This window comes from Hyla sarda, chromosome 8 (genome assembly GCF_029499605.1).
Source record: "Hyla sarda isolate aHylSar1 chromosome 8, aHylSar1.hap1, whole genome shotgun sequence".
NCBI classification, from domain to species: Eukaryota; Metazoa; Chordata; class Amphibia; order Anura; family Hylidae; genus Hyla; species Hyla sarda.
The window spans coordinates 118,328,722-118,355,734 of NC_079196.1; the positions used below are offsets into that span (position 1 = coordinate 118,328,722).

Consider the following 27,013-nt stretch of genomic DNA (forward strand, 5'->3'; position numbering starts at 1 on the left):
GCAAGAGGAGGAGTGATGGGGGTTCAGGCAAAAGCCAGGCTATGGATTGCATTGCTAAATGCTCCATCAGAGTGCAATGGTCGCCTGTCCTTTTTTTAAGTGATGATGTGGGTTTAGCCTGTGCTGTATGTATGTATGTATGGGTGGCTGACTGCCACCCACCCAGAGAGTGTATGGGAGTCTGGTTGGCTGCCAGCCTTCCTTCCATTCCTATGAGTAATGTGAGTGCTCATGAAGGGGACATGGTTGGGTCCACCCCTTTCCCGGTTATCCCCTCTAGGCCTTTTGGCTTAGATCAAGTGTAAAAAAAGAAAGGATCTTGCGACAGATCGCATCCTGAGGCACGTTTTTTTTTTTGTGTGAATACTTGCACTTGGGTGACTTGTGAGCACATACTGATACATACGTTCCCTATCTGGGGACCATAAATTAAATGGATTTTTGAGAAAGGGAGCTGATTTGGAAGCTTGCTTCTGTCGCCCTATGCATTGACCCGATGTGGCAGTATCTTCGGGTAGTGAACAGTGCACCACCCCATTCCAGTGTTAAACAAGAAAGATTCTCATTTAATCCTCCGTGGGTGAGAATTTGAGTTTGAGAATTGGAGACCAAAATGATGAGTTGCACTGACTGGTTTATGAACGTCTATTCATTTAGCGTTTTAATGACCATGTTTGCACACTGATTGGTGTAAAAAAATAAAATAAAACTAAATAATAATAATCTAGCACACCTGTGCAGGTTTGACATGACATGACAGGTAGCTGTCTTGTGGGTGGTGCTGAATCCTGTTAAATGACATGAGGGTCTCATGCCTATACACAAGGGTGTGTCATTGCTGTTGCTTGACCATGCATTGGTTTCTGTGGTCAGTGAATGATAAAAACAAAATTTACCATCCATTGATGGATAGGAAATCCGCCATGAGGCATTTGTTTTTAGAAACTGCTGCTCACAACCAATGTTGCAATGGAGTGTCTCCATCTGCTGGTGGTATTGGAAAGGCATTAGTGCTATGACAGGGTCTGAAGAAGAAGAAGAAGAAGACGGAAAAAAATATATATAAAAAGAAAAAGAGAGAGAGAGAGACTGACTTAGTGAGCGAGTGAGTGAGAGAGTGAGAGTGAGTGAGAGTGAATGAGTGAGTGAGTGATTGAGTGAGTGAGTGAGTGAGTGAGTGAGAACAAATGAGTTAAAGCAAGTGAGTGAGACAGATCGAATGAATGAAAGTCTGAATGACAGAAAGAAAAAAGGATGAAGAAAGAAGCATGAAGAAAAAAAAATGTATATGGAGTTGCTGACATGAGTGCAATCTACAAAGCCGTTGAGGCTGATCCTCATGGGAGGATTATTGCACCAGGACCCTTAGCACTTTTAAAATGCCATTCAATGCCACGGGCTAGATGTAAACTGCAGATGACCATGTTGTGGTAGTTACCATGGATACCCAAGTGATGTGTGAGCTAACACATAGGCCCAACAGATTCCAAGAAGGCCAGAATCACCAGCGGCACCACCATCGATTGTCAGGTCACCCGGATTCAGCAAATACCAGAGTCCAAAATGATGCAGGTTTATACTGTTAATTTTCAGTTTATCGTTACAGTTGGTGTTATTCCATGTCGGAAGGGACGCAGCTACAGCCAGTGGGGTAACTAGAGACAGGCAGGCAGCTATGTGCAACAAAGGTAGGCGTGTTGTTTTCATATGCAGATCTGAAATATTGTCTTATATGCAAGAGGAGGAGTGATGGGGGTTCAGGCAAAAGCCAGGCTATGGATTGCATTGCTAAATGCTCCATCAGAGTGCAATGGTCGCCTGTCCTTTTTTTAAGTGATGATGTGGGTTTAGCCTGTGCTGTATGTATGTATGTATGGGTGGCTGACTGCCACCCACCCAGAGAGTGTATGGGAGTCTGGTTGGCTGCCAGCCTTCCTTCCTTCCATTCCTATGAGTAATGTGAGTGCTCATGAAGGGGACATGGTTGGGTCCACCCCTTTCCCGGTTATCCCCTCTAGGCCTTTTGGCTTAGATCAAGTGTAAAAAAAGAAAGGATCTTGCGACAGATCGCATCCTGAGGCACGTTTTTTTTTTGTGTGAATACTTGCACTTGGGTGACTTGTGAGCACATACTGATACATACGTTCCCTATCTGGGGACCATAAATTAAATGGATTTTTGAGAAAGGGAGCTGATTTGGAAGCTTGCTTCTGTCGCCCTATGCATTGACCCGATGTGGCAGTATCTTCGGGTAGTGAACAGTGCACCACCCCATTCCAGTGTTAAACAAGAAAGATTCTCATTTAATCCTCCGTGGGTGAGAATTTGAGTTTGAGAATTGGAGACCAAAATGATGAGTTGCACTGACTGGTTTATGAACGTCTATTCATTTAGCGTTTTAATGACCATGTTTGCACACTGATTGGTGTAAAAAAATAAAATAAAACTAAATAATAATAATCTAGCACACCTGTGCAGGTTTGACATGACATGACAGGTAGCTGTCTTGTGGGTGGTGCTGAATCCTGTTAAATGACATGAGGGTCTCATGCCTATACACAAGGGTGTGTCATTGCTGTTGCTTGACCATGCATTGGTTTCTGTGGTCAGTGAATGATAAAAACAAAATTTACCATCCATTGATGGATGGGAAATCCGCCATGAGGCATTTGTTTTTAGAAACTGCTGCTCACAACCAATGTTGCAATGGAGTGTCTCCATCTGCTGGTGGTATTGGAAAGGCATTAGTGCTATGACAGGGTCTGAAGAAGAAGAAGAAGAAGACGGAAAAAAATATATATAAAAAGAAAAAGAGAGAGAGAGAGAGAGACTGACTTAGTGAGCGAGTGAGTGAGAGAGTGAGAGTGAGTGAGAGTGAATGAGTGAGTGAGTGATTGAGTGAGTGAGTGAGTGAGAACAAATGAGTTAAAGCAAGTGAGTGAGAGAGATCGAATGAATGAAAGTCTGAATGACAGAAAGAAAAAAGGATGAAGAAAGAAGCATGAAGAAAAAAAAATGTATATGGAGTTGCTGACATGAGTGCAATCTACAAAGCCGTTGAGGCTGATCCTCATGGGAGGATTATTGCACCAGGACCCTTAGCACTTTTAAAATGCCATTCAATGCCACGGGCTAGATGTAAACTGCAGATGACCATGTTGTGGTAGTTACCATGGATACCCAAGTGATGTGTGAGCTAACACATAGGCCCAACAGATTCCAAGAAGGCCAGAATCACCAGCGGCACCACCATCGATTGTCAGGTCACCCGGATTCAGCAAATACCAGAGTCCAAAATGATGCAGGTTTATACTGTTAATTTTCAGTTTATCGTTACAGTTGGTGTTATTCCATGTCGGAAGGGACGCAGCTACAGCCAGTGGGGTAACTAGAGACAGGCAGGCAGCTATGTGCAACAAAGGTAGGCGTGTTGTTTTCATATGCAGATCTGAAATATTGTCTTATATGCAAGAGGAGGAGTGATGGGGGTTCAGGCAAAAGCCAGGCTATGGATTGCATTGCTAAATGCTCCATCAGAGTGCAATGGTCGCCTGTCCTTTTTTTAAGTGATGATGTGGGTTTAGCCTGTGCTGTATGTATGTATGTATGGGTGGCTGACTGCCACCCACCCAGAGAGTGTATGGGAGTCTGGTTGGCTGCCAGCCTTCCTTCCTTCCATTCCTATGAGTAATGTGAGTGCTCATGAAGGGGACATGGTTGGGTCCACCCCTTTCCCGGTTATCCCCTCTAGGCCTTTTGGCTTAGATCAAGTGTAAAAAAAGAAAGGATCTTGCGACAGATCGCATCCTGAGGCACGTTTTTTTTTTTGTGTGAATACTTGCACTTGGGTGACTTGTGAGCACATACTGATACATACGTTCCCTATCTGGGGACCATAAATTAAATGGATTTTTGAGAAAGGGAGCTGATTTGGAAGCTTGCTTCTGTCGCCCTATGCATTGACCCGATGTGGCAGTATCTTCGGGTAGTGAACAGTGCACCACCCCATTCCAGTGTTAAACAAGAAAGATTCTCATTTAATCCTCCGTGGGTGAGAATTTGAGTTTGAGAATTGGAGACCAAAATGATGAGTTGCACTGACTGGTTTATGAACGTCTATTCATTTAGCGTTTTAATGACCATGTTTGCACACTGATTGGTGTAAAAAAATAAAATAAAACTAAATAATAATAATCTAGCACACCTGTGCAGGTTTGACATGACATGACAGGTAGCTGTCTTGTGGGTGGTGCTGAATCCTGTTAAATGACATGAGGGTCTCATGCCTATACACAAGGGTGTGTCATTGCTGTTGCTTGACCATGCATTGGTTTCTGTGGTCAGTGAATGATAAAAACAAAATTTACCATCCATTGATGGATGGGAAATCCGCCATGAGGCATTTGTTTTTAGAAACTGCTGCTCACAACCAATGTTGCAATGGAGTGTCTCCATCTGCTGGTGGTATTGGAAAGGCATTAGTGCTATGACAGGGTCTGAAGAAGAAGAAGAAGAAGAAGAAGAAGACGGAAAAAAATATATATAAAAAGAAAAAGAGAGAGAGAGAGAGAGACTGACTTAGTGAGCGAGTGAGTGAGAGAGTGAGAGTGAGTGAGAGTGAATGAGTGAGTGAGTGATTGAGTGAGTGAGTGAGTGAGAACAAATGAGTTAAAGCAAGTGAGTGAGAGAGATCGAATGAATGAAAGTCTGAATGACAGAAAGAAAAAAGGATGAAGAAAGAAGCATGAAGAAAAAAAAATGTATATGGAGTTGCTGACATGAGTGCAATCTACAAAGCCGTTGAGGCTGATCCTCATGGGAGGATTATTGCACCAGGACCCTTAGCACTTTTAAAATGCCATTCAATGCCACGGGCTAGATGTAAACTGCAGATGACCATGTTGTGGTAGTTACCATGGATACCCAAGTGATGTGTGAGCTAACACATAGGCCCAACAGATTCCAAGAAGGCCAGAATCACCAGCGGCACCACCATCGATTGTCAGGTCACCCGGATTCAGCAAATACCAGAGTCCAAAATGATGCAGGTTTATACTGTTAATTTTCAGTTTATCGTTACAGTTGGTGTTATTCCATGTCGGAAGGGACGCAGCTACAGCCAGTGGGGTAACTAGAGACAGGCAGGCAGCTATGTGCAACAAAGGTAGGCGTGTTGTTTTCATATGCAGATCTGAAATATTGTCTTATATGCAAGAGGAGGAGTGATGGGGGTTCAGGCAAAAGCCAGGCTATGGATTGCATTGCTAAATGCTCCATCAGAGTGCAATGGTCGCCTGTCCTTTTTTTAAGTGATGATGTGGGTTTAGCCTGTGCTGTATGTATGTATGTATGGGTGGCTGACTGCCACCCACCCAGAGAGTGTATGGGAGTCTGGTTGGCTGCCAGCCTTCCTTCCATTCCTATGAGTAATGTGAGTGCTCATGAAGGGGACATGGTTGGGTCCACCCCTTTCCCGGTTATCCCCTCTAGGCCTTTTGGCTTAGATCAAGTGTAAAAAAAGAAAGGATCTTGCGACAGATCGCATCCTGAGGCACGTTTTTTTTTTGTGTGAATACTTGCACTTGGGTGACTTGTGAGCACATACTGATACATACGTTCCCTATCTGGGGACCATAAATTAAATGGATTTTTGAGAAAGGGAGCTGATTTGGAAGCTTGCTTCTGTCGCCCTATGCATTGACCCGATGTGGCAGTATCTTCGGGTAGTGAACAGTGCACCACCCCATTCCAGTGTTAAACAAGAAAGATTCTCATTTAATCCTCCGTGGGTGAGAATTTGAGTTTGAGAATTGGAGACCAAAATGATGAGTTGCACTGACTGGTTTATGAACGTCTATTCATTTAGCGTTTTAATGACCATGTTTGCACACTGATTGGTGTAAAAAAATAAAATAAAACTAAATAATAATAATCTAGCACACCTGTGCAGGTTTGACATGACATGACAGGTAGCTGTCTTGTGGGTGGTGCTGAATCCTGTTAAATGACATGAGGGTCTCATGCCTATACACAAGGGTGTGTCATTGCTGTTGCTTGACCATGCATTGGTTTCTGTGGTCAGTGAATGATAAAAACAAAATTTACCATCCATTGATGGATGGGAAATCCGCCATGAGGCATTTGTTTTTAGAAACTGCTGCTCACAACCAATGTTGCAATGGAGTGTCTCCATCTGCTGGTGGTATTGGAAAGGCATTAGTGCTATGACAGGGTCTGAAGAAGAAGAAGAAGAAGACGGAAAAAAATATATATAAAAAGAAAAAGAGAGAGAGAGAGACTGACTTAGTGAGCGAGTGAGTGAGAGAGTGAGAGTGAGTGAGAGTGAATGAGTGAGTGAGTGATTGAGTGAGTGAGTGAGTGAGTGAGTGAGAACAAATGAGTTAAAGCAAGTGAGTGAGAGAGATCGAATGAATGAAAGTCTGAATGACAGAAAGAAAAAAGGATGAAGAAAGAAGCATGAAGAAAAAAAAATGTATATGGAGTTGCTGACATGAGTGCAATCTACAAAGCCGTTGAGGCTGATCCTCATGGGAGGATTATTGCACCAGGACCCTTAGCACTTTTAAAATGCCATTCAATGCCACGGGCTAGATGTAAACTGCAGATGACCATGTTGTGGTAGTTACCATGGATACCCAAGTGATGTGTGAGCTAACACATAGGCCCAACAGATTCCAAGAAGGCCAGAATCACCAGCGGCACCACCATCGATTGTCAGGTCACCCGGATTCAGCAAATACCAGAGTCCAAAATGATGCAGGTTTATACTGTTAATTTTCAGTTTATCGTTACAGTTGGTGTTATTCCATGTCGGAAGGGACGCAGCTACAGCCAGTGGGGTAACTAGAGACAGGCAGGCAGCTATGTGCAACAAAGGTAGGCGTGTTGTTTTCATATGCAGATCTGAAATATTGTCTTATATGCAAGAGGAGGAGTGATGGGGGTTCAGGCAAAAGCCAGGCTATGGATTGCATTGCTAAATGCTCCATCAGAGTGCAATGGTCGCCTGTCCTTTTTTTAAGTGATGATGTGGGTTTAGCCTGTGCTGTATGTATGTATGTATGGGTGGCTGACTGCCACCCACCCAGAGAGTGTATGGGAGTCTGGTTGGCTGCCAGCCTTCCTTCCATTCCTATGAGTAATGTGAGTGCTCATGAAGGGGACATGGTTGGGTCCACCCCTTTCCCGGTTATCCCCTCTAGGCCTTTTGGCTTAGATCAAGTGTAAAAAAAGAAAGGATCTTGCGACAGATCGCATCCTGAGGCACGTTTTTTTTTGTGTGAATACTTGCACTTGGGTGACTTGTGAGCACATACTGATACATACGTTCCCTATCTGGGGACCATAAATTAAATGGATTTTTGAGAAAGGGAGCTGATTTGGAAGCTTGCTTCTGTCGCCCTATGCATTGACCCGATGTGGCAGTATCTTCGGGTAGTGAACAGTGCACCACCCCATTCCAGTGTTAAACAAGAAAGATTCTCATTTAATCCTCCGTGGGTGAGAATTTGAGTTTGAGAATTGGAGACCAAAATGATGAGTTGCACTGACTGGTTTATGAACGTCTATTCATTTAGCGTTTTAATGACCATGTTTGCACACTGATTGGTGTAAAAAAATAAAATAAAACTAAATAATAATAATCTAGCACACATGTGCAGGTTTGACATGACATGACAGGTAGCTGTCTTGTGGGTGGTGCTGAATCCTGTTAAATGACATGAGGGTCTCATGCCTATACACAAGGGTGTGTCATTGCTGTTGCTTGACCATGCATTGGTTTCTGTGGTCAGTGAATGATAAAAACAAAATTTACCATCCATTGATGGATGGGAAATCCGCCATGAGGCATTTGTTTTTAGAAACTGCTGCTCACAACCAATGTTGCAATGGAGTGTCTCCATCTGCTGGTGGTATTGGAAAGGCATTAGTGCTATGACAGGGTCTGAAGAAGAAGAAGAAGAAGAAGAAGACGGAAAAAAAATATATATAAAAAGAAAAAGAGAGAGAGAGAGAGAGACTGACTTAGTGAGCGAGTGAGTGAGAGAGTGAGAGTGAGTGAGAGTGAATGAGTGAGTGAGTGATTGAGTGAGTGAGTGAGTGAGAACAAATGAGTTAAAGCAAGTGAGTGAGAGAGATCGAATGAATGAAAGTCTGAATGACAGAAAGAAAAAAGGATGAAGAAAGAAGCATGAAGAAAAAAAAATGTATATGGAGTTGCTGACATGAGTGCAATCTACAAAGCCGTTGAGGCTGATCCTCATGGGAGGATTATTGCACCAGGACCCTTAGCACTTTTAAAATGCCATTCAATGCCACGGGCTAGATGTAAACTGCAGATGACCATGTTGTGGTAGTTACCATGGATACCCAAGTGATGTGTGAGCTAACACATAGGCCCAACAGATTCCAAGAAGGCCAGAATCACCAGCGGCACCACCATCGATTGTCAGGTCACCCGGATTCAGCAAATACCAGAGTCCAAAATGATGCAGGTTTATACTGTTAATTTTCAGTTTATCGTTACAGTTGGTGTTATTCCATGTCGGAAGGGACGCAGCTACAGCCAGTGGGGTAACTAGAGACAGGCAGGCAGCTATGTGCAACAAAGGTAGGCGTGTTGTTTTCATATGCAGATCTGAAATATTGTCTTATATGCAAGAGGAGGAGTGATGGGGGTTCAGGCAAAAGCCAGGCTATGGATTGCATTGCTAAATGCTCCATCAGAGTGCAATGGTCGCCTGTCCTTTTTTTAAGTGATGATGTGGGTTTAGCCTGTGCTGTATGTATGTATGTATGGGTGGCTGACTGCCACCCACCCAGAGAGTGTATGGGAGTCTGGTTGGCTGCCAGCCTTCCTTCCTTCCATTCCTATGAGTAATGTGAGTGCTCATGAAGGGGACATGGTTGGGTCCACCCCTTTCCCGGTTATCCCCTCTAGGCCTTTTGGCTTAGATCAAGTGTAAAAAAAGAAAGGATCTTGCGACAGATCGCATCCTGAGGCACGTTTTTTTTTTGTGTGAATACTTGCACTTGGGTGACTTGTGAGCACATACTGATACATACGTTCCCTATCTGGGGACCATAAATTAAATGGATTTTTGAGAAAGGGAGCTGATTTGGAAGCTTGCTTCTGTCGCCCTATGCATTGACCCGATGTGGCAGTATCTTCGGGTAGTGAACAGTGCACCACCCCATTCCAGTGTTAAACAAGAAAGATTCTCATTTAATCCTCCGTGGGTGAGAATTTGAGTTTGAGAATTGGAGACCAAAATGATGAGTTGCACTGACTGGTTTATGAACGTCTATTCATTTAGCGTTTTAATGACCATGTTTGCACACTGATTGGTGTAAAAAAATAAAATAAAACTAAATAATAATAATCTAGCACACCTGTGCAGGTTTGACATGACATGACAGGTAGCTGTCTTGTGGGTGGTGCTGAATCCTGTTAAATGACATGAGGGTCTCATGCCTATACACAAGGGTGTGTCATTGCTGTTGCTTGACCATGCATTGGTTTCTGTGGTCAGTGAATGATAAAAACAAAATTTACCATCCATTGATGGATGGGAAATCCGCCATGAGGCATTTGTTTTTAGAAACTGCTGCTCACAACCAATGTTGCAATGGAGTGTCTCCATCTGCTGGTGGTATTGGAAAGGCATTAGTGCTATGACAGGGTCTGAAGAAGAAGAAGAAGACGGAAAAAAATATATATAAAAAGAAAAAGAGAGAGAGAGAGAGAGACTGACTTAGTGAGCGAGTGAGTGAGAGAGTGAGAGTGAGTGAGAGTGAATGAGTGAGTGAGTGATTGAGTGAGTGAGTGAGTGAGTGAGAACAAATGAGTTAAAGCAAGTGAGTGAGAGAGATCGAATGAATGAAAGTCTGAATGACAGAAAGAAAAAAGGATGAAGAAAGAAGCATGAAGAAAAAAAAATGTATATGGAGTTGCTGACATGAGTGCAATCTACAAAGCCGTTGAGGCTGATCCTCATGGGAGGATTATTGCACCAGGACCCTTAGCACTTTTAAAATGCCATTCAATGCCACGGGCTAGATGTAAACTGCAGATGACCATGTTGTGGTAGTTACCATGGATACCCAAGTGATGTGTGAGCTAACACATAGGCCCAACAGATTCCAAGAAGGCCAGAATCACCAGCGGCACCACCATCGATTGTCAGGTCACCCGGATTCAGCAAATACCAGAGTCCAAAATGATGCAGGTTTATACTGTTAATTTTCAGTTTATCGTTACAGTTGGTGTTATTCCATGTCGGAAGGGACGCAGCTACAGCCAGTGGGGTAACTAGAGACAGGCAGGCAGCTATGTGCAACAAAGGTAGGCGTGTTGTTTTCATATGCAGATCTGAAATATTGTCTTATATGCAAGAGGAGGAGTGATGGGGGTTCAGGCAAAAGCCAGGCTATGGATTGCATTGCTAAATGCTCCATCAGAGTGCAATGGTCGCCTGTCCTTTTTTTAAGTGATGATGTGGGTTTAGCCTGTGCTGTATGTATGTATGTATGGGTGGCTGACTGCCACCCACCCAGAGAGTGTATGGGAGTCTGGTTGGCTGCCAGCCTTCCTTCCATTCCTATGAGTAATGTGAGTGCTCATGAAGGGGACATGGTTGGGTCCACCCCTTTCCCGGTTATCCCCTCTAGGCCTTTTGGCTTAGATCAAGTGTAAAAAAAGAAAGGATCTTGCGACAGATCGCATCCTGAGGCACGTTTTTTTTTGTGTGAATACTTGCACTTGGGTTACTTGTGAGCACATACTGATACATACGTTCCCTATCTGGGGACCATAAATTAAATGGATTTTTGAGAAAGGGAGCTGATTTGGAAGCTTGCTTCTGTCGCCCTATGCATTGACCCGATGTGGCAGTATCTTCGGGTAGTGAACAGTGCACCACCCCATTCCAGTGTTAAACAAGAAAGATTCTCATTTAATCCTCCGTGGGTGAGAATTTGAGTTTGAGAATTGGAGACCAAAATGATGAGTTGCACTGACTGGTTTATGAACGTCTATTCATTTAGCGTTTTAATGACCATGTTTGCACACTGATTGGTGTAAAAAAATAAAATAAAACTAAATAATAATAATCTAGCACACCTGTGCAGGTTTGACATGACATGACAGGTAGCTGTCTTGTGGGTGGTGCTGAATCCTGTTAAATGACATGAGGGTCTCATGCCTATACACAAGGGTGTGTCATTGCTGTTGCTTGACCATGCATTGGTTTCTGTGGTCAGTGAATGATAAAAACAAAATTTACCATCCATTGATGGATGGGAAATCCGCCATGAGGCATTTGTTTTTAGAAACTGCTGCTCACAACCAATGTTGCAATGGAGTGTCTCCATCTGCTGGTGGTATTGGAAAGGCATTAGTGCTATGACAGGGTCTGAAGAAGAAGAAGAAGAAGACGGAAAAAAATATATATAAAAAGAAAAAGAGAGAGAGAGAGACTGACTTAGTGAGCGAGTGAGTGAGAGAGTGAGAGTGAGTGAGAGTGAATGAGTGAGTGAGTGATTGAGTGAGTGAGTGAGTGAGTGAGAACAAATGAGTTAAAGCAAGTGAGTGAGAGAGATCGAATGAATGAAAGTCTGAATGACAGAAAGAAAAAAGGATGAAGAAAGAAGCATGAAGAAAAAAAAATGTATATGGAGTTGCTGACATGAGTGCAATCTACAAAGCCGTTGAGGCTGATCCTCATGGGAGGATTATTGCACCAGGACCCTTAGCACTTTTAAAATGCCATTCAATGCCACGGGCTAGATGTAAACTGCAGATGACCATGTTGTGGTAGTTACCATGGATACCCAAGTGATGTGTGAGCTAACACATAGGCCCAACAGATTCCAAGAAGGCCAGAATCACCAGCGGCACCACCATCGATTGTCAGGTCACCCGGATTCAGCAAATACCAGAGTCCAAAATGATGCAGGTTTATACTGTTAATTTTCAGTTTATCGTTACAGTTGGTGTTATTCCATGTCGGAAGGGACGCAGCTACAGCCAGTGGGGTAACTAGAGACAGGCAGGCAGCTATGTGCAACAAAGGTAGGCGTGTTGTTTTCATATGCAGATCTGAAATATTGTCTTATATGCAAGAGGAGGAGTGATGGGGGTTCAGGCAAAAGCCAGGCTATGGATTGCATTGCTAAATGCTCCATCAGAGTGCAATGGTCGCCTGTCCTTTTTTTAAGTGATGATGTGGGTTTAGCCTGTGCTGTATGTATGTATGTATGGGTGGCTGACTGCCACCCACCCAGAGAGTGTATGGGAGTCTGGTTGGCTGCCAGCCTTCCTTCCTTCCATTCCTATGAGTAATGTGAGTGCTCATGAAGGGGACATGGTTGGGTCCACCCCTTTCCCGGTTATCCCCTCTAGGCCTTTTGGCTTAGATCAAGTGTAAAAAAAGAAAGGATCTTGCGACAGATCGCATCCTGAGGCACGTTTTTTTTTGTGTGAATACTTGCACTTGGGTGACTTGTGAGCACATACTGATACATACGTTCCCTATCTGGGGACCATAAATTAAATGGATTTTTGAGAAAGGGAGCTGATTTGGAAGCTTGCTTCTGTCGCCCTATGCATTGACCCGATGTGGCAGTATCTTCGGGTAGTGAACAGTGCACCACCCCATTCCAGTGTTAAACAAGAAAGATTCTCATTTAATCCTCCGTGGGTGAGAATTTGAGTTTGAGAATTGGAGACCAAAATGATGAGTTGCACTGACTGGTTTATGATCGTCTATTCATTTAGCGTTTTAATGACCATGTTTGCACACTGATTGGTGTAAAAAAATAAAATAAAACTAAATAATAATAATCTAGCACACCTGTGCAGGTTTGACATGACATGACAGGTAGCTGTCTTGTGGGTGGTGCTGAATCCTGTTAAATGACATGAGGGTCTCATGCCTATACACAAAGGTGTGTCATTGCTGTTGCTTGACCATGCATTGGTTTCTGTGGTCAGTGAATGATAAAAACAAAATTTACCATCCATTGATGGATGGGAAATCCGCCATGAGGCATTTGTTTTTAGAAACTGCTGCTCACAACCAATGTTGCAATGGAGTGTCTCCATCTGCTGGTGGTATTGGAAAGGCATTAGTGCTATGACAGGGTCTGAAGAAGAAGAAGAAGAAGAAGAAGAAGAAGACGGAAAAAAATATATATAAAAAGAAAAAGAGAGAGAGAGAGAGAGACTGACTTAGTGAGCGAGTGAGTGAGAGAGTGAGAGTGAGTGAGAGTGAATGAGTGAGTGAGTGATTGAGTGAGTGAGTGAGTGAGTGAGAACAAATGAGTTAAAGCAAGTGAGTGAGAGAGATCGAATGAATGAAAGTCTGAATGACAGAAAGAAAAAAGGATGAAGAAAGAAGCATGAAGAAAAAAAAATGTATATGGAGTTGCTGACATGAGTGCAATCTACAAAGCCGTTGAGGCTGATCCTCATGGGAGGATTATTGCACCAGGACCCTTAGCACTTTTAAAATGCCATTCAATGCCACGGGCTAGATGTAAACTGCAGATGACCATGTTGTGGTAGTTACCATGGATACCCAAGTGATGTGTGAGCTAACACATAGGCCCAACAGATTCCAAGAAGGCCAGAATCACCAGCGGCACCACCATCGATTGTCAGGTCACCCGGATTCAGCAAATACCAGAGTCCAAAATGATGCAGGTTTATACTGTTAATTTTCAGTTTATCGTTACAGTTGGTGTTATTCCATGTCGGAAGGGACGCAGCTACAGCCAGTGGGGTAACTAGAGACAGGCAGGCAGCTATGTGCAACAAAGGTAGGCGTGTTGTTTTCATATGCAGATCTGAAATATTGTCTTATATGCAAGAGGAGGAGTGATGGGGGTTCAGGCAAAAGCCAGGCTATGGATTGCATTGCTAAATGCTCCATCAGAGTGCAATGGTCGCCTGTCCTTTTTTTAAGTGATGATGTGGGTTTAGCCTGTGCTGTATGTATGTATGTATGGGTGGCTGACTGCCACCCACCCAGAGAGTGTATGGGAGTCTGGTTGGCTGCCAGCCTTCCTTCCATTCCTATGAGTAATGTGAGTGCTCATGAAGGGGACATGGTTGGGTCCACCCCTTTCCCGGTTATCCCCTCTAGGCCTTTTGGCTTAGATCAAGTGTAAAAAAAGAAAGGATCTTGCGACAGATCGCATCCTGAGGCACGTTTTTTTTTGTGTGAATACTTGCACTTGGGTGACTTGTGAGCACATACTGATACATACGTTCCCTATCTGGGGACCATAAATTAAATGGATTTTTGAGAAAGGGAGCTGATTTGGAAGCTTGCTTCTGTCGCCCTATGCATTGACCCGATGTGGCAGTATCTTCGGGTAGTGAACAGTGCACCACCCCATTCCAGTGTTAAACAAGAAAGATTCTCATTTAATCCTCCGTGGGTGAGAATTTGAGTTTGAGAATTGGAGACCAAAATGATGAGTTGCACTGACTGGTTTATGAACGTCTATTCATTTAGCGTTTTAATGACCATGTTTGCACACTGATTGGTGTAAAAAAATAAAATAAAACTAAATAATAATAATCTAGCACACATGTGCAGGTTTGACATGACATGACAGGTAGCTGTCTTGTGGGTGGTGCTGAATCCTGTTAAATGACATGAGGGTCTCATGCCTATACACAAGGGTGTGTCATTGCTGTTGCTTGACCATGCATTGGTTTCTGTGGTCAGTGAATGATAAAAACAAAATTTACCATCCATTGATGGATGGGAAATCCGCCATGAGGCATTTGTTTTTAGAAACTGCTGCTCACAACCAATGTTGCAATGGAGTGTCTCCATCTGCTGGTGGTATTGGAAAGGCATTAGTGCTATGACAGGGTCTGAAGAAGAAGAAGAAGAAGAAGAAGACGGAAAAAAAATATATATAAAAAGAAAAAGAGAGAGAGAGAGAGAGACTGACTTAGTGAGCGAGTGAGTGAGAGAGTGAGAGTGAGTGAGAGTGAATGAGTGAGTGAGTGATTGAGTGAGTGAGTGAGTGAGAACAAATGAGTTAAAGCAAGTGAGTGAGAGAGATCGAATGAATGAAAGTCTGAATGACAGAAAGAAAAAAGGATGAAGAAAGAAGCATGAAGAAAAAAAAATGTATATGGAGTTGCTGACATGAGTGCAATCTACAAAGCCGTTGAGGCTGATCCTCATGGGAGGATTATTGCACCAGGACCCTTAGCACTTTTAAAATGCCATTCAATGCCACGGGCTAGATGTAAACTGCAGATGACCATGTTGTGGTAGTTACCATGGATACCCAAGTGATGTGTGAGCTAACACATAGGCCCAACAGATTCCAAGAAGGCCAGAATCACCAGCGGCACCACCATCGATTGTCAGGTCACCCGGATTCAGCAAATACCAGAGTCCAAAATGATGCAGGTTTATACTGTTAATTTTCAGTTTATCGTTACAGTTGGTGTTATTCCATGTCGGAAGGGACGCAGCTACAGCCAGTGGGGTAACTAGAGACAGGCAGGCAGCTATGTGCAACAAAGGTAGGCGTGTTGTTTTCATATGCAGATCTGAAATATTGTCTTATATGCAAGAGGAGGAGTGATGGGGGTTCAGGCAAAAGCCAGGCTATGGATTGCATTGCTAAATGCTCCATCAGAGTGCAATGGTCGCCTGTCCTTTTTTTAAGTGATGATGTGGGTTTAGCCTGTGCTGTATGTATGTATGTATGGGTGGCTGACTGCCACCCACCCAGAGAGTGTATGGGAGTCTGGTTGGCTGCCAGCCTTCCTTCCTTCCATTCCTATGAGTAATGTGAGTGCTCATGAAGGGGACATGGTTGGGTCCACCCCTTTCCCGGTTATCCCCTCTAGGCCTTTTGGCTTAGATCAAGTGTAAAAAAAGAAAGGATCTTGCGACAGATCGCATCCTGAGGCACGTTTTTTTTTTGTGTGAATACTTGCACTTGGGTGACTTGTGAGCACATACTGATACATACGTTCCCTATCTGGGGACCATAAATTAAATGGATTTTTGAGAAAGGGAGCTGATTTGGAAGCTTGCTTCTGTCGCCCTATGCATTGACCCGATGTGGCAGTATCTTCGGGTAGTGAACAGTGCACCACCCCATTCCAGTGTTAAACAAGAAAGATTCTCATTTAATCCTCCGTGGGTGAGAATTTGAGTTTGAGAATTGGAGACCAAAATGATGAGTTGCACTGACTGGTTTATGAACGTCTATTCATTTAGCGTTTTAATGACCATGTTTGCACACTGATTGGTGTAAAAAAATAAAATAAAACTAAATAATAATAATCTAGCACACCTGTGCAGGTTTGACATGACATGACAGGTAGCTGTCTTGTGGGTGGTGCTGAATCCTGTTAAATGACATGAGGGTCTCATGCCTATACACAAGGGTGTGTCATTGCTGTTGCTTGACCATGCATTGGTTTCTGTGGTCAGTGAATGATAAAAACAAAATTTACCATCCATTGATGGATGGGAAATCCGCCATGAGGCATTTGTTTTTAGAAACTGCTGCTCACAACCAATGTTGCAATGGAGTGTCTCCATCTGCTGGTGGTATTGGAAAGGCATTAGTGCTATGACAGGGTCTGAAGAAGAAGAAGAAGACGGAAAAAAATATATATAAAAAGAAAAAGAGAGAGAGAGAGAGAGACTGACTTAGTGAGCGAGTGAGTGAGAGAGTGAGAGTGAGTGAGAGTGAATGAGTGAGTGAGTGATTGAGTGAGTGAGTGAGTGAGTGAGAACAAATGAGTTAAAGCAAGTGAGTGAGAGAGATCGAATGAATGAAAGTCTGAATGACAGAAAGAAAAAAGGATGAAGAAAGAAGCATGAAGAAAAAAAAATGTATATGGAGTTGCTGACATGAGTGCAATCTACAAAGCCGTTGAGGCTGATCCTCATGGGAGGATTATTGCACCAGGACCCTTAGCACTTTTAAAATGCCATTCAATGCCACGGGCTAGATGTAAACTGCAGATGACCATGTTGTGGTAGTTACCATGGATACCCAAGTGATGTGTGAGCTAACACATAGGCCCAACAGATTCCAAGAAGGCCAGAATCACCAGCGGCACCACCATCGATTGTCAGGTCACCCGGATTCAGCAAATACCAGAGTCCAAAATGATGCAGGTTTATACTGTTAATTTTCAGTTTATCGTTACAGTTGGTGTTATTCCATGTCGGAAGGGACGCAGCTACAGCCAGTGGGGTAACTAGAGACAGGCAGGCAGCTATGTGCAACAAAGGTAGGCGTGTTGTTTTCATATGCAGATCTGAAATATTGTCTTATATGCAAGAGGAGGAGTGATGGGGGTTCAGGCAAAAGCCAGGCTATGGATTGCATTGCTAAATGCTCCATCAGAGTGCAATGGTCGCCTGTCCTTTTTTTAAGTGATGATGTGGGTTTAGCCTGTGCTGTATGTATGTATGTATGGGTGGCTGACTGCCACCCACCCAGAGAGTGTATGGGAGTCTGGTTGGCTGCCAGCCTTCCTTCCATTCCTATGAGTAATGTGAGTGCTCATGAAGGGGACATGGTTGGGTCCACCCCTTTCCCGGTTATCCCCTCTAGGCCTTTTGGCTTAGATCAAGTGTAAAAAAAGAAAGGATCTTGCGACAGATCGCATCCTGAGGCACGTTTTTTTTTGTGTGAATACTTGCACTTGGGTTACTTGTGAGCACATACTGATACATACGTTCCCTATCTGGGGACCATAAATTAAATGGATTTTTGAGAAAGGGAGCTGATTTGGAAGCTTGCTTCTGTCGCCCTATGCATTGACCCGATGTGGCAGTATCTTCGGGTAGTGAACAGTGCACCACCCCATTCCAGTGTTAAACAAGAAAGATTCTCATTTAATCCTCCGTGGGTGAGAATTTGAGTTTGAGAATTGGAGACCAAAATGATGAGTTGCACTGACTGGTTTATGAACGTCTATTCATTTAGCGTTTTAATGACCATGTTTGCACACTGATTGGTGTAAAAAAATAAAATAAAACTAAATAATAATAATCTAGCACACCTGTGCAGGTTTGACATGACATGACAGGTAGCTGTCTTGTGGGTGGTGCTGAATCCTGTTAAATGACATGAGGGTCTCATGCCTATACACAAGGGTGTGTCATTGCTGTTGCTTGACCATGCATTGGTTTCTGTGGTCAGTGAATGATAAAAACAAAATTTACCATCCATTGATGGATGGGAAATCCGCCATGAGGCATTTGTTTTTAGAAACTGCTGCTCACAACCAATGTTGCAATGGAGTGTCTCCATCTGCTGGTGGTATTGGAAAGGCATTAGTGCTATGACAGGGTCTGAAGAAGAAGAAGAAGAAGACGGAAAAAAATATATATAAAAAGAAAAAGAGAGAGAGAGAGACTGACTTAGTGAGCGAGTGAGTGAGAGAGTGAGAGTGAGTGAGAGTGAATGAGTGAGTGAGTGATTGAGTGAGTGAGTGAGTGAGTGAGAACAAATGAGTTAAAGCAAGTGAGTGAGAGAGATCGAATGAATGAAAGTCTGAATGACAGAAAGAAAAAAGGATGAAGAAAGAAGCATGAAGAAAAAAAAATGTATATGGAGTTGCTGACATGAGTGCAATCTACAAAGCCGTTGAGGCTGATCCTCATGGGAGGATTATTGCACCAGGACCCTTAGCACTTTTAAAATGCCATTCAATGCCACGGGCTAGATGTAAACTGCAGATGACCATGTTGTGGTAGTTACCATGGATACCCAAGTGATGTGTGAGCTAACACATAGGCCCAACAGATTCCAAGAAGGCCAGAATCACCAGCGGCACCACCATCGATTGTCAGGTCACCCGGATTCAGCAAATACCAGAGTCCAAAATGATGCAGGTTTATACTGTTAATTTTCAGTTTATCGTTACAGTTGGTGTTATTCCATGTCGGAAGGGACGCAGCTACAGCCAGTGGGGTAACTAGAGACAGGCAGGCAGCTATGTGCAACAAAGGTAGGCGTGTTGTTTTCATATGCAGATCTGAAATATTGTCTTATATGCAAGAGGAGGAGTGATGGGGGTTCAGGCAAAAGCCAGGCTATGGATTGCATTGCTAAATGCTCCATCAGAGTGCAATGGTCGCCTGTCCTTTTTTTAAGTGATGATGTGGGTTTAGCCTGTGCTGTATGTATGTATGTATGGGTGGCTGACTGCCACCCACCCAGAGAGTGTATGGGAGTCTGGTTGGCTGCCAGCCTTCCTTCCTTCCATTCCTATGAGTAATGTGAGTGCTCATGAAGGGGACATGGTTGGGTCCACCCCTTTCCCGGTTATCCCCTCTAGGCCTTTTGGCTTAGATCAAGTGTAAAAAAAGAAAGGATCTTGCGACAGATCGCATCCTGAGGCACGTTTTTTTTTGTGTGAATACTTGCACTTGGGTGACTTGTGAGCACATACTGATACATACGTTCCCTATCTGGGGACCATAAATTAAATGGATTTTTGAGAAAGGGAGCTGATTTGGAAGCTTGCTTCTGTCGCCCTATGCATTGACCCGATGTGGCAGTATCTTCGGGTAGTGAACAGTGCACCACCCCATTCCAGTGTTAAACAAGAAAGATTCTCATTTAATCCTCCGTGGGTGAGAATTTGAGTTTGAGAATTGGAGACCAAAATGATGAGTTGCACTGACTGGTTTATGAACGTCTATTCATTTAGCGTTTTAATGACCATGTTTGCACACTGATTGGTGTAAAAAAATAAAATAAAACTAAATAATAATAATCTAGCACACCTGTGCAGGTTTGACATGACATGACAGGTAGCTGTCTTGTGGGTGGTGCTGAATCCTGTTAAATGACATGAGGGTCTCATGCCTATACACAAAGGTGTGTCATTGCTGTTGCTTGACCATGCATTGGTTTCTGTGGTCAGTGAATGATAAAAACAAAATTTACCATCCATTGATGGATGGGAAATCCGCCATGAGGCATTTGTTTTTAGAAACTGCTGCTCACAACCAATGTTGCAATGGAGTGTCTCCATCTGCTGGTGGTATTGGAAAGGCATTAGTGCTATGACAGGGTCTGAAGAAGAAGAAGAAGAAGAAGAAGACGGAAAAAAATATATATAAAAAGAAAAAGAGAGAGAGAGAGAGAGACTGACTTAGTGAGCGAGTGAGTGAGAGAGTGAGAGTGAGTGAGAGTGAATGAGTGAGTGAGTGATTGAGTGAGTGAGTGAGTGAGTGAGAACAAATGAGTTAAAGCAAGTGAGTGAGAGAGATCGAATGAATGAAAGTCTGAATGACAGAAAGAAAAAAGGATGAAGAAAGAAGCATGAAGAAAAAAAAATGTATATGGAGTTGCTGACATGAGTGCAATCTACAAAGCCGTTGAGGCTGATCCTCATGGGAGGATTATTGCACCAGGACCCTTAGCACTTTTAAAATGCCATTCAATGCCACGGGCTAGATGTAAACTGCAGATGACCATGTTGTGGTAGTTACCATGGATACCCAAGTGATGTGTGAGCTAACACATAGGCCCAACAGATTCCAAGAAGGCCAGAATCACCAGCGGCACCACCATCGATTGTCAGGTCACCCGGATTCAGCAAATACCAGAGTCCAAAATGATGCAGGTTTATACTGTTAATTTTCAGTTTATCGTTACAGTTGGTGTTATTCCATGTCGGAAGGGACGCAGCTACAGCCAGTGGGGTAACTAGAGACAGGCAGGCAGCTATGTGCAACAAAGGTAGGCGTGTTGTTTTCATATGCAGATCTGAAATATTGTCTTATATGCAAGAGGAGGAGTGATGGGGGTTCAGGCAAAAGCCAGGCTATGGATTGCATTGCTAAATGCTCCATCAGAGTGCAATGGTCGCCTGTCCTTTTTTTAAGTGATGATGTGGGTTTAGCCTGTGCTGTATGTATGTATGTATGGGTGGCTGACTGCCACCCACCCAGAGAGTGTATGGGAGTCTGGTTGGCTGCCAGCCTTCCTTCCATTCCTATGAGTAATGTGAGTGCTCATGAAGGGGACATGGTTGGGTCCACCCCTTTCCCGGTTATCCCCTCTAGGCCTTTTGGCTTAGATCAAGTGTAAAAAAAGAAAGGATCTTGCGACAGATCGCATCCTGAGGCACGTTTTTTTTTTTGTGTGAATACTTGCACTTGGGTGACTTGTGAGCACATACTGATACATACGTTCCCTATCTGGGGACCATAAATTAAATGGATTTTTGAGAAAGGGAGCTGATTTGGAAGCTTGCTTCTGTCGCCCTATGCATTGACCCGATGTGGCAGTATCTTCGGGTAGTGAACAGTGCACCACCCCATTCCAGTGTTAAACAAGAAAGATTCTCATTTAATCCTCCGTGGGTGAGAATTTGAGTTTGAGAATTGGAGACCAAAATGATGAGTTGCATTGACTGGTTTATGAACGTCTATTCATTTAGCGTTTTAATGACCATGTTTGCACACTGATTGGTGTAAAAAAATAAAATAAAACTAAATAATAATAATCTAGCACACCTGTGCAGGTTTGACATGACATGACAGGTAGCTGTCTTGTGGGTGGTGCTGAATCCTGTTAAATGACATGAGGGTCTCATGCCTATACACAAGGGTGTGTCATTGCTGTTGCTTGACCATGCATTGGTTTCTGTGGTCAGTGAATGATAAAAACAAAATTTACCATCCATTGATGGATGGGAAATCCGCCATGAGGCATTTGTTTTTAGAAACTGCTGCTCACAACCAATGTTGCAATGGAGTGTCTCCATCTGCTGGTGGTATTGGAAAGGCATTAGTGCTATGACAGGGTCTGAAGAAGAAGAAGAAGAAGAAGAAGACGGAAAAAAATATATATAAAAATAAAAAGAGAGAGAGAGAGAGAGACTGACTTAGTGAGCGAGTGAGTGAGAGAGTGAGAGTGAGTGAGAGTGAATGAGTGAGTGATTGAGTGAGTGAGTGAGTGAGTGAGAACAAATGAGTTAAAGCAAGTGAGTGAGAGAGATCGAATGAATGAAAGTCTGAATGACAGAAAGAAAAAAGGATGAAGAAAGAAGCATGAAGAAAAAAAAATGTATGTGGAGTTGCTGACATGAGTGCAATCTACAAAGCCGTTGAGGCTGATCCTCATGGGAGGATTATTGCACCAGGACCCTTAGCACTTTTAAAATGCCATTCAATGCCACGGGCTAGATGTAAACTGCAGATGACCATGTTGTGGTAGTTACCATGGATACCCAAGTGATGTGTGAGCTAACACATAGGCCCAACAGATTCCAAGAAGGCCAGAATCACCAGCGGCACCACCATCGATTGTCAGGTCACCCGGATTCAGCAAATACCAGAGTCCAAAATGATGCAGGTTTATACTGTTAATTTTCAGTTTATCGTTACAGTTGGTGTTATTCCATGTCGGAAGGGACGCAGCTACAGCCAGTGGGGTAACTAGAGACAGGCAGGCAGCTATGTGCAACAAAGGTAGGCGTGTTGTTTTCATATGCAGATCTGAAATATTGTCTTATATGCAAGAGGAGGAGTGATGGGGGTTCAGGCAAAAGCCAGGCTATGGATTGCATTGCTAAATGCTCCATCAGAGTGCAATGGTCGCCTGTCCTTTTTTTAAGTGATGATGTGGGTTTAGCCTGTGCTGTATGTATGTATGTATGTATGGGTGGCTGACTGCCACCCACCCAGAGAGTGTATGGGAGTCTGGTTGGCTGCCAGCCTTCCTTCCATTCCTATGAGTAATGTGAGTGCTCATGAAGGGGACATGGTTGGGTCCACCCCTTTCCCGGTTATCCCCTCTAGGCCTTTTGGCTTAGATCAAGTGTAAAAAAAGAAAGGATCTTGCGACAGATCGCATCCTGAGGCACGTTTTTTTTTGTGTGAATACTTGCACTTGGGTGACTTGTGAGCACATACTGATACATACGTTCCCTATCTGGGGACCATAAATTAAATGGATTTTTGAGAAAGGGAGCTGATTTGGAAGCTTGCTTCTGTCGCCCTATGCATTGACCCGATGTGGCAGTATCTTCGGGTAGTGAACAGTGCACCACCCCATTCCAGTGTTAAACAAGAAAGATTCTCATTTAATCCTCCGTGGGTGAGAATTTGAGTTTGAGAATTGGAGACCAAAATGATGAGTTGCACTGACTGGTTTATGAACGTCTATTCATTTAGCGTTTTAATGACCATGTTTGCACACTGATTGGTGTAAAAAAATAAAATAAAACTAAATAATAATAATCTAGCACACCTGTGCAGGTTTGACATGACATGACAGGTAGCTGTCTTGTGGGTGGTGCTGAATCCTGTTAAATGACATGAGGGTCTCATGCCTATACACAAGGGTGTGTCATTGCTGTTGCTTGACCATGCATTGGTTTCTGTGGTCAGTGAATGATAAAAACAAAATTTACCATCCATTGATGGATGGGAAATCCGCCATGAGGCATTTGTTTTTAGAAACTGCTGCTCACAACCAATGTTGCAATGGAGTGTCTCCATCTGCTGGTGGTATTGGAAAGGCATTAGTGCTATGACAGGGTCTGAAGAAGAAGAAGAAGAAGAAGAAGAAGACGGAAAAAAATATATATAAAAAGAAAAAGAGAGAGAGAGAGAGAGACTGACTTAGTGAGCGAGTGAGTGAGAGAGTGAGAGTGAGTGAGAGTGAATGAGTGAGTGAGTGATTGAGTGAGTGAGTGAGTGAGAACAAATGAGTTAAAGCAAGTGAGTGAGAGAGATCGAATGAATGAAAGTCTGAATGACAGAAAGAAAAAAGGATGAAGAAAGAAGCATGAAGAAAAAAAAATGTATATGGAGTTGCTGACATGAGTGCAATCTACAAAGCCGTTGAGGCTGATCCTCATGGGAGGATTATTGCACCAGGACCCTTAGCACTTTTAAAATGCCATTCAATGCCACGGGCTAGATGTAAACTGCAGATGACCATGTTGTGGTAGTTACCATGGATACCCAAGTGATGTGTGAGCTAACACATAGGCCCAACAGATTCCAAGAAGGCCAGAATCACCAGCGGCACCACCATCGATTGTCAGGTCACCCGGATTCAGCAAATACCAGAGTCCAAAATGATGCAGGTTTATACTGTTAATTTTCAGTTTATCGTTACAGTTGGTGTTATTCCATGTCGGAAGGGACGCAGCTACAGCCAGTGGGGTAACTAGAGACAGGCAGGCAGCTATGTGCAACAAAGGTAGGCGTGTTGTTTTCATATGCAGATCTGAAATATTGTCTTATATGCAAGAGGAGGAGTGATGGGGGTTCAGGCAAAAGCCAGGCTATGGATTGCATTGCTAAATGCTCCATCAGAGTGCAATGGTCGCCTGTCCTTTTTTTAAGTGATGATGTGGGTTTAGCCTGTGCTGTATGTATGTATGTATGGGTGGCTGACTGCCACCCACCCAGAGAGTGTATGGGAGTCTGGTTGGCTGCCAGCCTTCCTTCCATTCCTATGAGTAATGTGAGTGCTCATGAAGGGGACATGGTTGGGTCCACCCCTTTCCCGGTTATCCCCTCTAGGCCTTTTGGCTTAGATCAAGTGTAAAAAAAGAAAGGATCTTGCGACAGATCGCATCCTGAGGCACGTTTTTTTTTTGTGTGAATACTTGCACTTGGGTGACTTGTGAGCACATACTGATACATACGTTCCCTATCTGGGGACCATAAATTAAATGGATTTTTGAGAAAGGGAGCTGATTTGGAAGCTTGCTTCTGTCGCCCTATGCATTGACCCGATGTGGCAGTATCTTCGGGTAGTGAACAGTGCACCACCCCATTCCAGTGTTAAACAAGAAAGATTCTCATTTAATCCTCCGTGGGTGAGAATTTGAGTTTGAGAATTGGAGACCAAAATGATGAGTTGCACTGACTGGTTTATGAACGTCTATTCATTTAGCGTTTTAATGACCATGTTTGCACACTGATTGGTGTAAAAAAATAAAATAAAACTAAATAATAATAATCTAGCACACCTGTGCAGGTTTGACATGACATGACAGGTAGCTGTCTTGTGGGTGGTGCTGAATCCTGTTAAATGACATGAGGGTCTCATGCCTATACACAAGGGTGTGTCATTGCTGTTGCTTGACCATGCATTGGTTTCTGTGGTCAGTGAATGATAAAAACAAAATTTACCATCCATTGATGGATGGGAAATCCGCCATGAGGCATTTGTTTTTAGAAACTGCTGCTCACAACCAATGTTGCAATGGAGTGTCTCCATCTGCTGGTGGTATTGGAAAGGCATTAGTGCTATGACAGGGTCTGAAGAAGAAGAAGAAGAAGAAGGAAAAAAATATATATAAAAAGAAAAAGAGAGAGAGAGAGAGAGACTGACTTAGTGAGCGAGTGAGTGAGAGAGTGAGAGTGAGTGAGAGTGAATGAGTGAGTGAGTGATTGAGTGAGTGAGTGAGTGAGAACAAATGAGTTAAAGCAAGTGAGTGAGAGAGATCGAATGAATGAAAGTCTGAATGACAGAAAGAAAAAAGGATGAAGAAAGAAGCATGAAGAAAAAAAAATGTATATGGAGTTGCTGACATGAGTGCAATCTACAAAGCCGTTGAGGCTGATCCTCATGGGAGGATTATTGCACCAGGACCCTTAGCACTTTTAAAATGCCATTCAATGCCACGGGCTAGATGTAAACTGCAGATGACCATGTTGTGGTAGTTACCATGGATACCCAAGTGATGTGTGAGCTAACACATAGGCCCAACAGATTCCAAGAAGGCCAGAATCACCAGCGGCACCACCATCGATTGTCAGGTCACCCGGATTCAGCAAATACCAGAGTCCAAAATGATGCAGGTTTATACTGTTAATTTTCAGTTTATCGTTACAGTTGGTGGTATTCCATGTCGGAAGGGACGCAGCTACAGCCAGTGGGGTAACTAGAGACAGGCAGGCAGCTATGTGCAACAAAGGTAGGCGTGTTGTTTTCATATGCAGATCTGAAATATTGTCTTATATGCAAGAGGAGGAGTGATGGGGGTTCAGGCAAAAGCCAGGCTATGGATTGCATTGCTAAATGCTCCATCAGAGTGCAATGGTCGCCTGTCCTTTTTTTAAGTGATGATGTGGGTTTAGCCTGTGCTGTATGTATGTATGTATGGGTGGCTGACTGCCACCCACCCAGAGAGTGTATGGGAGTCTGGTTGGCTGCCAGCCTTCCTTCCATTCCTATGAGTAATGTGAGTGCTCATGAAGGGGACATGGTTGGGTCCACCCCTTTCCCGGTTATCCCCTCTAGGCCTTTTGGCTTAGATCAAGTGTAAAAAAAGAAAGGATCTTGCGACAGATCGCATCCTGAGGCACGTTTTTTTTTGTGTGAATACTTGCACTTGGGTGACTTGTGAGCACATACTGATACATACGTTCCCTATCTGGGGACCATAAATTAAATGGATTTTTGAGAAAGGGAGCTGATTTGGAAGCTTGCTTCTGTCGCCCTATGCATTGACCCGATGTGGCAGTATCTTCGGGTAGTGAACAGTGCACCACCCCATTCCAGTGTTAAACAAGAAAGATTCTCATTTAATCCTCCGTGGGTGAGAATTTGAGTTTGAGAATTGGAGACCAAAATGATGAGTTGCACTGACTGGTTTATGAACGTCTATTCATTTAGCGTTTTAATGACCATGTTTGCACACTGATTGGTGTAAAAAAATAAAATAAAACTAAATAATAATAATCTAGCACACCTGTGCAGGTTTGACATGACATGACAGGTAGCTGTCTTGTGGGTGGTGCTGAATCCTGTTAAATGACATGAGGGTCTCATGCCTATACACAAGGGTGTGTCATTGCTGTTGCTTGACCATGCATTGGTTTCTGTGGTCAGTGAATGATAAAAACAAAATTTACCATCCATTGATGGATGGGAAATCCGCCATGAGGCATTTGTTTTTAGAAACTGCTGCTCACAACCAATGTTGCAATGGAGTGTCTCC

General features: G+C 43.4%; 16 pseudogenes; all 16 read left to right on the forward strand.

Annotated features, from left to right (window-relative positions):
* Positions 1-269: 269 nt before the first annotated feature.
* Positions 270-535, forward strand: LOC130288365 (U2 spliceosomal RNA; annotated as a pseudogene).
* A 1,472-nt stretch (positions 536-2,007) lies between these two features.
* LOC130288150 (U2 spliceosomal RNA) lies at positions 2,008-2,272 on the forward strand (annotated as a pseudogene).
* A 1,468-nt stretch (positions 2,273-3,740) lies between these two features.
* LOC130288366 (U2 spliceosomal RNA) lies at positions 3,741-4,006 on the forward strand (annotated as a pseudogene).
* A 1,473-nt stretch (positions 4,007-5,479) lies between these two features.
* LOC130288151 (U2 spliceosomal RNA) lies at positions 5,480-5,744 on the forward strand (annotated as a pseudogene).
* Positions 5,745-7,212: 1,468 nt separating this feature from the next.
* On the forward strand, positions 7,213-7,476 carry LOC130287502 (U2 spliceosomal RNA; annotated as a pseudogene).
* Positions 7,477-8,951: 1,475 nt separating this feature from the next.
* On the forward strand, positions 8,952-9,216 carry LOC130288152 (U2 spliceosomal RNA; annotated as a pseudogene).
* Positions 9,217-10,681: 1,465 nt separating this feature from the next.
* Positions 10,682-10,945, forward strand: LOC130285622 (U2 spliceosomal RNA; annotated as a pseudogene).
* Positions 10,946-12,413: 1,468 nt separating this feature from the next.
* Positions 12,414-12,677, forward strand: LOC130287503 (U2 spliceosomal RNA; annotated as a pseudogene).
* Positions 12,678-14,157: 1,480 nt separating this feature from the next.
* Positions 14,158-14,421, forward strand: LOC130287504 (U2 spliceosomal RNA; annotated as a pseudogene).
* A 1,475-nt stretch (positions 14,422-15,896) lies between these two features.
* LOC130288153 (U2 spliceosomal RNA) lies at positions 15,897-16,161 on the forward strand (annotated as a pseudogene).
* A 1,465-nt stretch (positions 16,162-17,626) lies between these two features.
* Positions 17,627-17,890, forward strand: LOC130285623 (U2 spliceosomal RNA; annotated as a pseudogene).
* Positions 17,891-19,358: 1,468 nt separating this feature from the next.
* On the forward strand, positions 19,359-19,622 carry LOC130287505 (U2 spliceosomal RNA; annotated as a pseudogene).
* A 1,474-nt stretch (positions 19,623-21,096) lies between these two features.
* Positions 21,097-21,362, forward strand: LOC130288368 (U2 spliceosomal RNA; annotated as a pseudogene).
* A 1,474-nt stretch (positions 21,363-22,836) lies between these two features.
* On the forward strand, positions 22,837-23,100 carry LOC130287506 (U2 spliceosomal RNA; annotated as a pseudogene).
* A 1,473-nt stretch (positions 23,101-24,573) lies between these two features.
* LOC130288154 (U2 spliceosomal RNA) lies at positions 24,574-24,838 on the forward strand (annotated as a pseudogene).
* A 1,464-nt stretch (positions 24,839-26,302) lies between these two features.
* On the forward strand, positions 26,303-26,566 carry LOC130287507 (U2 spliceosomal RNA; annotated as a pseudogene).
* Positions 26,567-27,013: the final 447 nt, after the last annotated feature.